The sequence below is a fragment of the Oncorhynchus masou genome, unplaced genomic scaffold (assembly GCF_036934945.1).
Source record: "Oncorhynchus masou masou isolate Uvic2021 unplaced genomic scaffold, UVic_Omas_1.1 unplaced_scaffold_1481, whole genome shotgun sequence".
In the NCBI taxonomy this organism is placed as follows: Eukaryota; Metazoa; Chordata; class Actinopteri; order Salmoniformes; family Salmonidae; genus Oncorhynchus; species Oncorhynchus masou.
In genome coordinates this window covers 116,757-134,465 of record NW_027004808.1, presented here as the reverse complement: position 1 = coordinate 134,465, position 17,709 = coordinate 116,757, and positions in this window count along the sequence as shown.

Here is a 17,709-nt window from a genome sequence, read left to right as displayed (position 1 = left end):
AGGCCATGTCAGGGATGACCGTTAAAAGGGTGTTGTGTTGTGAAGTCAACTGTCACTCCGGCTCTCAGGAGACAGGCCATGTCAGGGATGACCGTTAAAAGGGTGTTGTGTTGTGAAGTCAACTGTCACTCCGGCTGTCAGGAGACAGGCCATGTCAGGGATGACCGTTAAAAGGGTGTTGTGAAGTCAACTGTCACTCCGGCTGTCAGGAGACAGGCCTTGTCAGGGATGACCGTTAAAAGGGTGTTGTGAAGTCAACTGTCACTCCGGCTCTCAGGAGACAGGCCTTGTCAGGGATGACCGTTAAAAGGGTGTTGTGAAGTCAACTGTCACTCTGGCTCTCAGGAGACAGGCCATGTCAGGGATGACCGTTAAAAGGGTGTTGTGAAGTCAACTGTCACTCCGGCTCTCAGGAGACAGGCCTTGTCAGGGATGACCGTTAAAAGGGTGTTGTGAAGTCAACTGTCACTCCGGCTCTCAGGAGACAGGCCATGTCAGGGATGACCGTTAAAAGGGTGTTGTGTTGTGAAGTCAACTGTCACTCCGGCTCTCAGGAGTCAGGCCATGTCAGGGATGACCGTTAAAAGGGTGTTGTGTTGTGAAGTCAACTGTCACTCCGGCTCTCAGGAGTCAGGCCATGTCAGGGATGACCGTTAAAAGGGTGTTGTGAAGTCAACTGTCACTCCGGCTGTCAGGAGACAGGCCATGTCAGGGATGACCGTTAAAAGGGTGTTGTGTTGTGCTGTGAAGTCAACTGTCACTCCGGCTCTCAGGAGACAGGCCATGTCAGGGATGACCGTTAAAAGGGTGTTGTGTTGTGAAGTCAACTGTCACTCCGGCTCTCAGGAGACAGGCCATGTCAGGGACGACCGTTAAAAGGGTGTTGTGAAGTCAACTGTCACTCCGGCTGTCAGGAGACAGGCCATGTCAGGGATAACCGTTAAAAGGGTGTTGTGTTGTGAAGTCAACTGTCACTCCGGCTCTCAGGAGACAGGCCATGTCAGGGATGACCGTTAAAAGGGTGTTGTGCTGTGAAGTCAACTGTCACTCCGGCTCTCAGGAGTCAGGTCATGTCAGGGATAACCGTTAAAGGGTGTTGTGTTGTGCTGTGAAGTCAACTGTCACTCCGGCTCTCAGGAGACAGGCCATGTCAGGGATGACCGTTAAAAGGGTGTTGTGTTGTGAAGTCAACTGTCACTCCGGCTCTCAGGAGACAGGCCATGTCAGGGATGACCGTTAAAAGGGTGTTGTGAAGTCAACTGTCACTCCGGCTCTCAGGAGACAGGCCATGTCAGGGATGACCGTTAAAAGGGTGTTGTGAAGTCAACTGTCACTCCGGCTCTCAGGAGACAGGCCATGTCAGGGATGACCGTTAAAAGGGTGTTGTGAAGTCAACTGTCACTCCGGCTCTCAGGAGACAGGCCTTGTCAGGGATGACCGTTAAAAGGGTGTTGTGAAGTCAACTGTCACTCCGGCTCTCAGGAGACAGGCCATGTCAGGGATGACCGTTAAAAGGGTGTTGTGTTGTGAAGTCAACTGTCACTCCGGCTCTCAGGAGTCAGGCCATGTCAGGGATGACCGTTAAAAGGGTGTTGTGTTGTGAAGTCAACTGTCACTCCGGCTCTCAGGAGACAGGCCATGTCAGGGATGACCGTTTAAAGGGTGTTGTGAAGTCAACTGTCACTCCGGCTCTCAGGAGTCAGGCCATGTCAGGGATGACCGTTAAAAGGGTGTTGTGAAGTCAACTGTCACTCCGGCTGTCAGGAGACAGGCCATGTCAGGGATGAACGTTAAAAGGGTGTTGTGTTTTGCTGTGAAGTCAACTGTCACTCCGGCTCTCAGGAGACAGGCCATGTCAGGGATGACCGTTAAAAGGGTGTTGTGTTGTGAAGTCAACTGTCACTCCGGCTCTCAGGAGACAGGCCATGTCAGGGATGACCGTTAAAAGGGTGTTGTGAAGTCAACTGTCACTCCGGCTGTCAGGAGACAGGCCATGTCAGGGATAACCGTTAAAAGGGTGTTGTGTTGTGAAGTCAACTGTCACTCCGGCTCTCAGGAGACAGGCCATGTCAGGGATGACCGTTAAAAGGGTGTTGTGCTGTGAAGTCAACTGTCACTCCGGCTCTCAGGAGTCAGGCCATGTCAGGGATAACCGTTAAAAGGGTGTTGTGTTGTGCTGTGAAGTCAACTGTCACTCCGGCTCTCAGGAGACAGGCCATGTCAGGGATGACCGTTAAAAGGGTGTTGTGTTGTGAAGTCAACTGTCACTCCGGCTCTCAGGAGACAGGCCATGTCAGGGATGACCGTTAAAAGGGTGTTGTGAAGTCAACTGTCACTCCGGCTCTCAGGAGACAGGCCATGTCAGGGATGACCGTTAAAAGGGTGTTGTGAAGTCAACTGTCACTCCGGCTCTCAGGAGACAGGCCATGTCAGGGATGACCGTTAAAAGGGTGTTGTGAAGTCAACTGTCACTCCGGCTCTCAGGAGACAGGCCATGTCAGGGATGACCGTTAAAAGGGTGTTGTGAAGTCAACTGTCACTCTGGCTCTCAGGAGACAGGCCTTGTCAGGGATGACCGTTAAAAGGGTGTTGTGAAGTCAACTGTCACTCCGGCTCTCAGGAGACAGACCATGTCAGGGATGACCGTTAAAAGGGTGTTGTGTTGTGAAGTCAACTGTCACTCCGGCTCTCAGGAGTCAGGCCATGTCCGGGATGACCGTTAAAAGGGTGTTGTGTTGTGAAGTCAACTGTCACTCCGGCTCTCAGGAGACAGGCCATGTCAGGGATGACCGTTTAAAGGGTGTTGTGAAGTCAACTGTCACTCCGGCTCTCAGGAGTCAGGCCATGTCAGGGATGACCGTTAAAAGGGTGTTGTGAAGTCAACTGTCACTCCGGCTGTCAGGAGACAGGCCATGTCAGGGATGACCGTTAAAAGGGTGTTGTGTTTTGCTGTGAAGTCAACTGTCACTCCGGCTCTCAGGAGACAGGCCATGTCAGGGATGACCGTTAAAAGGGTGTTGTGAAGTCAACTGTCACTCCGGCTGTCAGGAGACAGGCCATGTCAGGGATAACCGTTAAAAGGGTGTTGTGTTGTGAAGTCAACTGTCACTCCGGCTCTCAGGAGACAGGCCATGTCAGGGATGACCGTTAAAAGGGTGTTGTGCTGTGAAGTCAACTGTCACTCCGGCTCTCAGGAGTCAGGCCATGTCAGGGATAACCGTTAAAAGGGTGTTGTGTTGTGCTGTGAAGTCAACTGTCACTCCGGCTCTCAGGAGACAGGCCATGTCAGGGATGACCGTTAAAAGGGTGTTGTGTTGTGAAGTCAACTGTCACTCCGGCTCTCAGGAGACAGGCCATGTCAGGGATGACCGTTAAAAGGGTGTTGTGAAGTCAACTGTCACTCCGGCTCTCAGGAGACAGGCCATGTCAGGGATGACCGTTAAAAGGGTGTTGTGAAGTCAACTGTCACTCCGGCTCTCAGGAGACAGGCCATGTCAGGGATGACCGTTAAAAGGGTGTTGTGAAGTCAACTGTCACTCCGGCTGTCAGGAGACAGGCCATGTCAGGGATGACCGTTAAAAGGGTGTTGTGTTGTGCTGTGAAGTCAACTGTCACTCCGGCTCTCAGGAGACAGGCCATGTCAGGGATGACCGTTAAAAGGGTGTTGTGTTGTGAAGTCAACTGTCACTCCGGCTCTCAGGAGACAGGCCATGTCAGGGATGACCGTTAAAAGGGTGTTGTGAAGTCAACTGTCACTCCGGCTGTCAGGAGACAGGACATGTCAGGGATAACCGTTAAAAGGGTGTTGTGAAGTCAACTGTCACTCCGGCTCTCAGGAGACAGGCCATGTCAGGGATGAACGTTAAAAGGGTGTTGTGCTGTGAAGTCAACTGTCACTCCGGCTCTCAGGAGTCAGGCCATGTCAGGGATAACCGTTAAAAGGGTGTTGTGTTGTGCTGTGAAGTCAACTGTCACTCCGGCTCTCAGGAGACAGGCCATGTCAGGGATGACCGTTAAAAGGGTGTTGTGTTGTGAAGTCAACTGTCACTCCGGCTCTCAGGAGTCAGGCCATGTCAGGGATGACCGTTAAAAGGGTGTTGTGTTGTGAAGTCAACTGTCACTCCGGCTCTCAGGAGACAGGCCATGTCAGGGATGACCGTTAAAAGGGTGTTGTGTTGTGAAGTCAACTGTCACTCCGGCTCTCAGGAGACAGGCCATGTCAGGGATGACCGTTAAAAGGGTGTTGTGAAGTCAACTGTCACTACGGCTCTCAGGAGTCAGGCCATGTCAGGGATGACCGTTAAAAGGGTGTTGTGAAGTCAACTGTCACTCCGGCTGTCAGGAGACAGGCCATGTCAGGGATGACCGTTAAAAGGGTGTTGTGTTGTGCTGTGAAGTCAACTGTCACTCCGGCTCTCAGGAGACAGGCCATGTCAGGGATGACCGTTAAAAGGGTGTTGTGAAGTCAACTGTCACTCCGGCTGTCAGGAGACAGGACATGTCAGGGATAACCGTTAAAAGGGTGTTGTGTTGTGAAGTCAACTGTCACTCCGGCTCTCAGGAGACAGGCCATGTCAGGGATGACCGTTAAAAGGGTGTTGTGCTGTGAAGTCAACTGTCACTCCGGCTCTCAGGAGTCAGGCCATGTCAGGGATAACCGTTAAAAGGGTGTTGTGTTGTGCTGTGAAGTCAACTGTCACTCCGGCTCTCAGGAGACAGGCCATGTCAGGGATGACCGTTAAAAGGGTGTTGTGTTGTGAAGTCAACTGTCACTCCGGCTCTCAGGAGACAGGCCATGTCAGGGATGACCGTTAAAAGGGTGTTGTGTTGTGAAGTCAACTGTCACTCCGGCTCTCAGGAGACAGGCCATGTCAGGGATGACCGTTAAAAGGGTGTTGTGAAGTCAACTGTCACTACGGCTCTCAGGAGTCAGGCCATGTCAGGGATGACCGTTAAAAGGGTGTTGTGAAGTCAACTGTCATTCCGGCTGTCAGGAGACAGGCCATGTCAGGGATGACCGTTAAAAGGGTGTTGTGTTGTGCTGTGAAGTCAACTGTCACTCCGGCTCTCAGGAGACAGGCCATGTCAGGGATGACCGTTAAAAGGGTGTTGTGAAGTCAACTGTCACTCCGGCTGTCAGGAGACAGGACATGTCAGGGATAACCGTTAAAAGGGTGTTGTGTTGTGAAGTCAACTGTCACTCCGGCTCTCAGGAGACAGGCCATGTCAGGGATGACCGTTAAAAGGGTGTTGTGCTGTGAAGTCAACTGTCACTCCGGCTCTCAGGAGTCAGGCCATGTCAGGGATAACCGTTAAAAGGGTGTTGTGTTGTGCTGTGAAGTCAACTGTCACTCCGGCTCTCAGGAGACAGGCCATGTCAGGGATGACCGTTAAAAGGGTGTTGTGTTGTGAAGTCAACTGTCACTCCGGCTCTCAGGAGACAGGCCATGTCAGGGATGACCGTTAAAAGGGTGTTGTGAAGTCAACTGTCACTCCGGCTCTCAGGAGACAGGCCATGTCAGGGATGACCGTTAAAAGGGTGTTGTGAAGTCAACTGTCACTCCGGCTCTCAGGAGACAGGCCATGTCAGGGATAACCGTTAAAAGGGTGTTGTGTTGTGAAGTCAACTGTCACTCCGGCTCTCAGGAGTCAGGCCATGTCAGGGATGACCGTTAAAAGGGTGTTGTGAAGTCAACTGTCACTCCGGCTCTCAGGAGACAGGCCATGTCAGGGATGACCGTTAAAAGGGTGTTGTGAAGTCAACTGTCACTCCGGCTCTCAGGAGTCAGGCCATGTCAGGGATGACCGTTAAAAGGGTGTTGTGCTGTGAAGCCAACTGTCACTCCGGCTCTCAGGAGACAGGCCATGTCAGGGATGACCGTTAAAAGGGTGTTGTGAAGTCAACTGTCACTCCGGCTCTCAGGAGACAGGCCATGTCAGGGATGACCGTTAAAAGGGTGTTGTGAAGTCAACTGTCACTCCGGCTCTCAGGAGACAGGCCATGTCAGGGATGACCGTTAAAAGGGTGTTGTGAAGTCAACTGTCACTCCGGCTCTCAGGAGACAGGCCATGTCAGGGATGACCGTTAAAAGGGTGTTGTGAAGTCAACTGTCACTCCGGCTGTCAGGAGACAGGCCATGTCAGGGATAACCGTTAAAAGGGTGTTGTGAAGTCAACTGTCACTCCGGCTCTCAGGAGACAGGCCATGTCAGGGATAACCGTTAAAAGGGTGTTGTGTTGTGAAGTCAACTGTCACTCCGGCTCTCAGGAGTCAGGCCATGTCAGGGATAACCGTTAAAAGGGTGTTGTGTTGTGAAGTCAACTGTCACTCCGGCTGTCAGGAGACAGGCCTTGTCAGGGATGACCGTTAAAAGGGTGTTGTGTTGTGAAGTCAACTGTCACTCCGGCTGTCAGGAGACAGGCCATGTCAGGGATAACCGTTAAAAGGGTGTTGTGTTGTGCTGTGAAGTCAACTGTCACTCCGGCTCTCAGGAGACAGGCCATGTCAGGGATGACCGTTAAAAGGGTGTTGTGTTGTGAAGTCAACTGTCACTCCGGCTCTCAGGAGACAGGCCATGTCAGGGATGACTGTTAAAAGGGTGTTGTGAAGTCAACTGTCACTCCGTCTGTCATGTCTTGTTATGTCTGTTCCTGTCCTTTCTCTTCACTCTGTCTCTCTCTGCTGGTCTTTTTAGGTTACCTTTTCTGTCTCTCATTCTTCAGCTGTTCTACATCTCCTCTAACTAGCTCATTCACTCTTTCACACCTGTTCTCTCTTCCCCCTCTGATTAGGTCTCTATTTCTCTCTCTGTTCCTGCTACTTTCAGTGTCTGATTCTGTTTGTGTTTTTTGATGCCAGAAGCAAGCTGTCGTCGCGTTTGCTTCCACCTTGTCCTATCCTGTCGGAGTCTGCCTGGCAGGTGCATCCTGCATTATACTAACGTTCTTTTGTTCCATTGACCACGTTGGAAGAGGATTTATGCCATTCCTGTTTTTTCATTAAAGAACTCTGTTTTCTGTTAAAACCGCTTTTGGGTCTTCACTCAAGTACATAACAGAAGAATCAGACCAAGAATGGACCCAGCGGCCCGGACCCTTTTCACTCCGCCGTCGAGATCCAGGGAGCGATGCTAGGCAGACACGAGGAGGAATTGTCTGCTGCTCGACATGCTGTTGAGACCCTGGCCGTCCAAGTCTCCGACCTCACAAGACAGGTTCACCAACTCCACCTCGATCCACCGCCCACTTCCAGGGTTTCCGAGTCTCCGGAGCCCAGGATCAACAACCCGCCGTGTTACTCTGGGGAGCCCACTGAGTGCCGCTCATTCCTCACTCAGTGTGATGTGGTGTTCTCTCTCCAGCCCAACACTTACTCCAGGAGCGCAGCCCGCATCGCCTACGTCATTTCTCTCCTTACCGGACGGGCGCGTGAGTGGGGCACGGCAGTCTGGGAGGCGAGGGCTGAGTGTATTAACCAGTATCAAGACTTTAAGGAGGAGATGATACGGGTTTTTGACCATTCTGTTTTTGGGGAGGAGGCTTCCAGGGCCCTGTCTTCCCTATGTCAGGGGAATCGATCCATAACGGATTATTCTATTGAGTTTCGCACTCTCGCTGCCTCAAGTGACTGGAACGAGCCGGCTTTGCTCGCTCGTTTTCTGGAGGGTCTCCTCGTCGAGGTTAAGGACGAGATCCTCTCCCGGGATTTTCCTTCCAGTCTGGACTCCTTAATAGCTCTCGCTATTCGCATAGAGCGACGGTTTGATCTTCGTCGCCGAGCTCGTGGAAAGGAGCTCGCGTTCTCCGCTGCTCCCCTCTCCACATCACTGCCACCTGCCGCATCACTGCCACCCTCCTCCGCCGGCTCGGATGCTGAGCCTATGCAGCTGGGGGGTATCCGCATCTCGGCCAAGGAGAAGGAACGGAGAATCACCAATCGCCTCTGTCTCTACTGCGGCTCCGCTGGTCATTTTGTCACCTCATGTCCAGTAAAAGCCAGAGCTCATCAGTAAGAGGAGGGCTACTGGTGAGCGCAACTACTCAGGCCTCTCCTTCTGGATCACGCACTACTTTTCCGGTCCATCTCCGCTGGCCCGGTTCATCTGCTTCCTGCAGTGCCTTGATAGACTCTGGGGCGGAGGGCTGTTTTATGGACGAGACCTGGGCTCGGGAACATGACATTCCTCTCAGACAGTTAGGGAGCCCACGGCCTTGTTCGCTTTAGATGGTAGTTCTCTCCCCAAGATTCAGCGTGAGACGCTGCCTTTAACCCTCACTGTCTCTGGTAATCATAGCGAAACCATTTCTTTTTTAATTTTTCGTTCACCTTTTACACCTGTTGTTTTGGGTCATCCCTGGCTAGTGCGCCATAACCCTTCTATTAATTGGTCTAGTAATACTATCCTATCCTGGAATGTTTCTTGTCATGTGACCTGTTTAATGTCTGCTATCCCTCCTGTTTCCTCTGTCTCTTCTTCACAGGAGGAGCCTGGCGATTTGACAGGGGTGCCGGAGGAGTATCACGATCTGCGCACGGTGTTCAGTCGTTCCAAGGCCACTTCACTCCCTCCACACCGGTCGTATGACTGTAGTATTGATCTCCTTCCGGGAACTACTCCCCCGGGGTAGATTATACTCTCTGTCGGCTCCCGAACGTAAGGCTCTCGAGGATTATTTGTCGGTTTCGCTCGACGCCGGTACCATAGTCTCCTCCTCCTCTCCCGCCGGAGCGGGGTTTTTTTTTGTTCAGAAGAAGGACGGGTCCCTGCGCCCATGCGTGGATTATCGAGGGCTGAATGACATAACAGTTAAGAATCGTTATCCGCTTCCTCTTATGTCTTCAGCCTTCGAGATCCTGCAGGGAGCCAGGTTTTTCACCAAATTGGACCTTCGTAACGCCTACCATCTCGTGCGCATCAGGGAGGGGGACGAGTGGAAGACGGCGTTTAACACTCCGTTAGGGCACTTTGAATACCGGGTTCTTCCTTTCGGCCTCGTTAACGCTCCAGCTGTCTTTCAGGCACTAGTTAACGACGTCCTGAGAGACATGCTGAACATTTTTGTTTTCGTTTACATGGACGATATCCTGATTTTTTCACCGTCTCTCTCGATTCATGTTCAGCACGTGCGACGCGTCCTCCAGCGCCTTTGGAGAACTGTCTTTATGTGAAGGCTGAGAAGTGCATTTTTCATGCCGCCTCTGTCCCTTTTCTCGGTTCCGTTATTTCCGCTGAGGGCATTAAGATGGATCCCGCTAAGGTCCAGGCTGTCATTGATTGGCCCGTTCCTAAGTCACGCGTCGAGCTGCAGCGCTTTCTGGGCTTCGCTAAATTCTATCGTCGTTTCATCCGTAATTTCGGTCAGGTGGCAGCTCCCCTCACAGCCCTTACTTCTGTTAAGACGTGCTTTAAGTGGTCCGTTTCCGCCCAGGGAGCTTTTGATCTTCTTAAGAATCGTTTTACATCCGCTCCTATTCTTGTTACACCTGACATCTCTAGACAGTTTGTTGTTGAGGTTGACGCGTCAGAGGTGGGCGTGGGAGCCATTCTTTCTCAGCGCTCTCTCTCTGACGGCAAGGTCCATCCTTGCGCGTTTTTCTCTCATCGCTTATCGCCGTCAGAACGTAACTATGATGTTGGTAATCGCGAACTGCTCGCCATCCGCTTAGCCCTAGGCGAATGGCGACAGTGGTTGGAGGGGGCGACCGTTCCTTTTGTCGTTTGGACTGACCATAGGAACCTTGAGTACATCCGTTCAGCCAAACGACTTAATGCGCGTCAGGCTCGTTGGGCTCTGTTTTTCGCTCGTTTCGAGTTTGTTATTTCTTATCGTCCGGGCTCAAAAACACCAAGCCTGATGCTTTATCTCGTCTCTTCAGTTCTTCTGAGGTCTCCACCGACCCCGAGGGGATTCTCCCTGATGGGCGTGTTGTCGGGTTGACTGTCTGGGGAATTGAGAGGCAGGTAAAGCAAGCACTCGCTCACACTCCGTCGCCGCGAGCTTGTCCTAGGAACCTTCTGTTCGTTCCCGTTCCTACTCGTCCGGCCGTTCTTCAGTGGGCCCACTCTGCCAAGTTAGCCGGCCACCCCGGCGTTCGGGGTACGCTCGCTTCCATTCGCCAGCGTTTCTGGTGGCCCACTCGGGAACGTGACGCGCGTCGATTTGTCGCCGCTTGTTCGGTCTGCACGCAGACTAAATCTGGGAACTCTCCTCCTGCCGGCCGTCTCAGACCGCTTCCCATTCCCTCTCGACCGTGGTCTCACATCGCTTTAGATTTTATCACCGGACTGCCTTCATCAGCGGGGAAGACAGTTATTCTTACGGTTGTCGATAGATTCTCTAAGGCGGCTCATTTCATTCCTCTCGATAAGCTCCCTCTGCTAAGGAGACGGCTCAGATCATTATCGAGAATGTTTTCCGAATTCATGGCCTTCCGTCTGACGTCGTTTCCGACAGAGGCCCGCAGTTCACGTCTCAATTTTGGAGGGAGTTTTGCCGTTTGATTGGGGCTTCCGTCAGTCTCTCGTCCGGCTTTCATCCCCAGTCTAACGGTCAAGCCGAACGGGCCAATCAGACTGTTGGTCGATTTTACGCAGTCTTTCTTTTCGTAACCCTGCGTCTTGGTCAGAACAGCTCCCCTGGGCAGAGTACGCCCACAACTCGCTTCCCTCGTCTGCTACCGGTCTATCCCCTTTTCAGTGTAGCCTCGGGTACCAGCCTCCGCTGTTCTCATCTCAGCTCGCCGAGTCCTGCGTCCCCTCCGCTCAGGCTTTTGTCCAGCGTTGCGCGCACCTGGAAGGGGGGTCAGGTCGGCACTTTGCCGTAATAGGGCGCAGACTGTGAGGGCCGCTAATAAGCGTAGGACCAAGAGTCCTAGATATTGTTGCGGTCAGAGAGTATGGCTCTCCACTCAGAACCTTCCCCTTAAGACAGCTTCTCGCAAGTTGGCCCCGCGGTTCATTGGTCCGTTCCGTATTTCTCAGGTCATTAATCCTGTCGCAGTGCGACTTCTTCTCCCGCTATCTTCGTCGCGTTCACCCGGTCTTCCATGTCTCCTGTGTTAAGCCCGTTCTTCGCGCCCCCCGCTCGTCCCTCCCCCCCATCCTTGTCGAGGGCGCACCCATCTACAGGGTTCGTAAGATTTTGGACATGCGCCCTCGGGGCCGTGGTCATCAGTACCTAGTGGATTGGGAGGGGGTACGGTCCTGAGGAGAGGAGTTGGGTTCCCTCTCGGGACGTGCTGGACCGTTCGCTGATCGATGATTTCCTCCGTTGCCGCCAGGTTTCCTCCTCGAGTGCGCCAGGAGGCGCTCGGTGAGTGGGGGGGGGTACTGTCATGTCTTGTTATGTCTGTTCCTGTCCTTTCTCTTCACTCTGTCTCTCTCTGCTGGTCTTTTTAGGTTACCTTTTCTGTCTCTCATTCTTCAGCTGTTCTACATCTCCTCTAACTAGCTCATTCACTCTTTCACACCTGTTCTCTCTTCCCCCTCTGATTAGGTCTCTATTTCTCTCTCTGTTCCTGCTACTTTCAGTGTCTGATTCTGTTTGTGTTTTTTGATGCCAGAAGCAAGCTGTCGTCGCGTTTGCTTCCACCTTGTCCTATCCTGTCGGAGTCTGCCTGGCAGGTGCATCCTGCATTATACTAACGTTCTTTTGTTCCATTGACCACGTTGGAAGAGGATTTATGCCATTCCTGTTTTTTCATTAAAGAACTCTGTTTTCTGTTAAAACCGCTTTTGGGTCTTCACTCAAGTACATAACACCGTCTCTCAGGAGACAGGCCATGTCAGGGATGACCGTTAAAAGGGTGTTGTGAAGTCAACTGTATTATCTGTAATGCTTTGGGACACAAAAGAAGAAGTGTAATCTGAGCGTTTGTTCAGGAAACCTTTCACACAGAGCCGTGTGAACTGTGAACAGCTTGTTACTGGTTTGTGTGTAATAATGCAATGTGCTCAAGTACATTTTACATCCTGTCGCTGAACAACATCAATGTAAACCATATTATCCATCTGTATTTTTCAGACCCATGGCAGAAAACAATAAGCTAGTAAAGTGACAATTTCAGCAGTGTAGGAAATACACAGATTCTTCCACAATGCTACCTTTTCCACAGTGAGTTTTATCCAGCTTGTACTATCATTCTCCTAGTCTGTAGTAGAATCCCTACACCACTCAGACCTCGTTTAAACCTGCCCAGTGCACACATACTGGACTAACCCGGGGGAATAGAGAACATCTCAGAGACCAGAGGTGTGTGTGTGAGTGTGTGCATGTGTATGAGTTCTCAGGGAGAAAGATGGTGTCTAGCAATGCACCCACCCACACACTAAAATAAAGGTTAGCTGGGGAGGGTATTATACATCCCCTGCCAGGCGTATCTGCAATTATCACAAACACACAACTAAATGGATTTCTCCTTCATAGGAAATAGAATAATCCCATCAGGCAGTTTGAGGAAAACCAAGTGGTAACAGATCACATCCAGTGGTGTAGATATTACCACCCTAGGAGCTGGTGTGGCCCTAGCTGACACCCTGTATAGAGTACATTCACATCACTACTGAGGGATCTGACTGCGCAGTATCTGATGCTGTAGGACTTATACACCACTATGTTGCTGGCTGTAACAACAATGGTCATTACAGTACAGTCAACACACACACACACACACACACACACACACACACACACACACACACACACACACACGCACAACTTTATAACCTAAAACTCCCTTAATCTCATTACATACTGTGTATCGTCTTGGGTGTCAGAGTTTGTCTCCAAAATGGCACCCTATCTTGTGCATTATAATGTGAGTAGGGAGTCATTTGGGACGCACATAGAGCAGTGAGCCAAGCAAACACAAGCACAGCTCGACAAGACCTAGCAAACCCTTGTGGATTTACAGTAAAACGATTGATCATTAAAACACCCTAAAGATTGTGTCACTGTGAAATCAATTGATCTTACAGCATCTCACTTACCGCTCCAAGGGAATATAGTCCATGAAGCGTTGGCAACCTGTTCAATTCCACCTGCTATTGTCAGGTTGGGAGAAGAAATGCAATATTGAAGAGCAATATAGGATAATACAACGTAATGTTTTATGGTTTATATGTGATCAAATGTAAAAAATGTAATAAAATAAATATTTGTCTTTTAACTTGAATTCCCTTTTGAAATGAACAGGTACTAACTTGAGTCCTTCACTATACGTCTGTGTAAGTTGTACGTCTTATTTCCTCTTTATTTATAGCCTCATTAAATAAGCTCAGTGACTCACTACACTACAGATGGGTTACAACTTGGAGTAGAGAACACAGACTTCTCTATTCGTAGAAACACAGTCCATGTGGAGGCATAGCTGGGGAGTAGGGGTGCTGAGGGTGCTGAGGGTGCTGAGGGTGCTGAGGGTGCTGAGGGTGCTGAGGGTTCTGAGGGTGCTGAGGGAGCTGAGGGTGCTGAGGGTGCTGAGGGTGCTGAGGGTGCTGAGGGTGCTGAGGGTGCTGAGGGTGCTGAGGGTGCTGAGGGAGCTGAGGGTGCTGAGGGTGCTGAGGGTTCTGAGGGTGCTGAGGGTGCTGAGGGTGCTGAGGGTGCTGAGGGAGCTGAGGGTGCTGAGGGTGCTGAGGGTGCTGAGGGTGCTGAGGGAGCTGAGGGTGCTGAGGGTGCTGAGGGTGCTGAGGGTGCTGAGGGAGCTGAGGGTGCTGAGGGTGCTGAGGGTGCTGAGGGTGCTGAGGGTGCTGAGGGTGCTGAGGGTGCTGAGGGAGCTGAGGGTGCTGAGGGTGCTGAGGGTGCTGAGGGAGCTGAGGGTGCTGAGGGTGCTGAGGGTGCTGAGGGTGCTGAGGGTGCTGAGGGTGCTGAGGGTGCTGAGGGTGCTGAGGGTGCTGAGGGTGCTGCAGCACCTCCTGAAAAATCTTGATACATAATTAGATTAGTAATAATAATTATATTTTTGGGAGATCATTTTTTTCCCTCCAAAAGTAGTGCACAGGGCCTTTAATAGTCCTGTATTAACAGACTGATGTAGCCTTTAATAGTCCTGTATTAACAGACTGATGTAGCCTTTAATAGTCCTGTATTAACAGACTGATGTAGTGTAGCCTTTAATAGTCCTGTATTAACAGACTGATGTAGCCTTTAATAGTCCTGTATTAACAGACTGATGTAGCCTTTAATAGTCCTGTATTAACAGACTGATGAAGCCTTTAATAGTCCTGTATGAACAGACTGATGTAGTCTTTAATAGTCCTGTATGAACAGTCTGATGTAGCCTTTAATAGTCCTGTATGAACAGACTGATGTAGCCTTTAATAGTCCTGTATTAACAGACTGATGAAGCCTTTAATAGTCCTGTATTAACAGACTGATGTAGTGTAGCCTTTAATAGTCCTGTATGAACAGACTGATGTAGCCTTTAATAGTCCTGTATGAACAGACTGATGTAGCCTTTAATAGTCCTGTATTAACAGACTGATGTAGCCTTTAATAGTCCTGTATTAACAGACTGATGTAGCCTTTAATAGTCCTGTATGAACAGACTGATGTAGTCTTTAATAGTCCTGTATTAACAGACTGATGTAGCCTTTAATAGTCCTGTATTAACGGACTGATGTAGTCTTTAATAGTCCTGTATTAACAGACTGATGTAGCCTTTAATAGTCCTGTATTAACAGACTGATGTAGCCTTTAATAGTCCTGTATTAACAGACTGATGTAGCCTTTAATAGTCCTATATTAACAGACGGATGTAGCCTTTAATAGTCCTGTATTAACAGACTGATGTAGTCTTTAATAGTCCTGTATTAACAGACTGATGTAGCCTTTAATAGTCCTGTATTAACAGACTGATGTAGCCTTTAATAGTCCTGTATTAACAGACTGATGTAGCCTTTAATAGTCCTGTATTAACAGACTGATGTAGTCTTTAATAGTCCTGTATGAACAGACTGATGTAGTGTAGCTTTTAATAGTCCTGTATTAACAGACTGATGAAGCCTTTAATAGTCCTGTATTAACAGACTGATGTAGTCTTTAATAGTCCTGTATTAACAGACTGATGTAGCCTTTAATAGTCCTGTATTAACAGACTGATGAAGCCTTTAATAGTCCTGTATTAACAGACTGATGTAGTCTTTAATAGTCCTGTATGAACAGACTGATGTAGCCTTTAATAGTCCTGTATTAACAGACTGATGTAGCCTTTAATAGTCCTATATTAACAGATTGATGTAGCCTTTAATAGTCCTGTATTAACAGACTGATGTAGCCTTTAATAGTCCTGTATTAACAGACTGATGTAGCCTTTAATAGTCCTATATTAACAGATTGATGTAGCCTTTAATAGTCCTGTATTAACAGACTGATGTAGCCTTTAATAGTCCTGTATTAACAGACTGATGTAGCCTTTAATAGTCCTATATTAACAGACTGATGTAGTCTTTAATAGTCCTGTATTAACAGACTGATGTAGCCTTTAATAGTCCTGTATGAACAGACTGATGTAGCCTTTAATAGTCCTGTATTAACAGACTGATGTAGCCTTTAATAGTCCTGTATTAACAGACTGATGTAGTGTAGCCTTTAATAGTCCTGTATTAACGGACTGATGTAGCCTTTAATAGTCCTGTATTAACAGACTGATGTAGCCTTTAATAGTCCTTTATTAACGGACTGATGTAGCCTTTAATAGTCCTGTATTAACAGACTGATGTAGCCTTCAATAGTCCTATATTAACGGACTGATGTAGCCTTTAATAGTCCTGTATTAACGGACTGATGTAGCCTTTAATAGTCCTATATTAACGGACTGATGTAGCCTTTAATAGTCCTGTATTAACAGACTGATGTAGCCTTTAATAGTCCTGTATTAACAGACTGATGTAGCCTTTAATAGTCCTGTATTAACAGACTGATGTAGCCTTTAATAGTCCTGTATTAACAGACTGATGTAGCCTTTAATAGTCCTGTATTAACAGACTGATGTAGTGTAGCCTTTAATAGTCCTGTATGAACAGACTGATGTAGCCTTTAATTTCATGCTACACTAATGTAAGACTGAAATCCTTAACCTAAAGAGACAGAGAGAGGTGAATTGAAATATCAATGGAATTTCTGCAGTTATAAAAGTGTTTTTTGGTGGCCATTTTCTATCCATTAACCTTTTCCAGTAGATATGAGTTTTTCCTTAGCAACTGGAAAAATCTAGTTGAAGTGAAATTAAATGATTCATGCATATATTGAAACATATCCGTTTCAATCACTTCTCCTAACCTTCCTAGTCATTTTGTGTTTAGAAAGAAAGTAATATCATTGTGTTCTCAGACTTTTATTCTCTATTTTGGTTAGGCCAGGTTGTGACTAGGGTCTCATTTCTTTATTTCTATGTTTTCTATTTCTTTGTGTTTGGCCGGGTGTGGTTCTCAATCAGAGGCAACTGTCTATCGTTGTCTCTGATTGAGAAACATACTTAGGCAGCTTTTCCCCACGTGTGTTTTGTGGGTAGTTGTTTTCTGTTTTGTGTTTCTGCACCTGACAGAACTGTTCGTTGTCGTTTTGCCCTTTGTTATTTTGTTCAAGTGTTTTTGAAAGTAAATCATGAACACTTACCACGCTGTGCTTTGGTCCACTCCTTCTTCATCAGACGAGCGTGACACTTCCAGTATACATTGTATATGTCTTGGAACCCCCCTCCACATACACCACAGTTCAGATGAGTTCAAATCATTTCCCCATATCCCATTCCCCCACCAATGTTTGTATAAAATATTTCCTTTCAGTTACTAATTTCCTAAATATTCATGGTCCATATTCATGGTCCATACACATATGTGCGTTCCAAATGTCACCCAATTCCTTATATACTGTAATATACACTACTTTTGACCAGGGCCAATAGAGGTCCGTTCAAAACTAGTGCACTATAAAACGAATTGAGGTGGCGTTTGGGACACAGGCATTTTGGACGGTATGGACAGCCCAAGTGCTCTATCACAGAGTTGAAGCAAAAACTCCAAATATGATACACCAAAAATTAGTGCTGGTATTCATGTGACTCTTCCCTAAACAGTGAAGGGATCCATGTCCTTGAGGTCTGAGGCACCGCCATTACACCTCCATCACTGGAGGATGGAGGAGAAGAAGAAGAAGAAGAAGAAGAAGAAGAAGAAGAAGAAGAAGAAGAAGAAGAAGAAGAAGAAGAAGAAGAAGAAGAAGAAGAAGAAGAAGAAGAAGAAGAAGAAGAAGAAGAAGGAGGAGAGAGATTGGGGAGAGATAGTAACCTGGAGTTGACATGGAATCAGATAGAAAGTTTCATGATGGCAGAGGTGGGAGAGTACCACCCTTCTGGAGGGTTTTGTGGTGGAAGTGTGTGTGGTGTATGATGTGTGTGTGTGTGTGTGTGTGTGTGTGTGTGTGTGTGTGTGTGTGTGTGTGTGTGTGTGTGTGTGTGTGTGTGTGTGTGTGTGTGTGTGAGTGAGTGAGTGAGTGAGTGAGTGAGTGAGTGAGTGCGTGCGTGCGTGCTGTAGCCTTCAAAAACTATCCAAAGAGCAACACAGTACTGTCAACACAATATCTTTCCAGGAGAGTATATCAAATATGTAGATTCAAAATACATCAATCCACTTTGCGAGAATCCACAACCCCCAAACAAATAGCTGTACCGTATGTCCTTTCCTATTTGAAAGGGCAAACCAGTTGTTTTTGTCC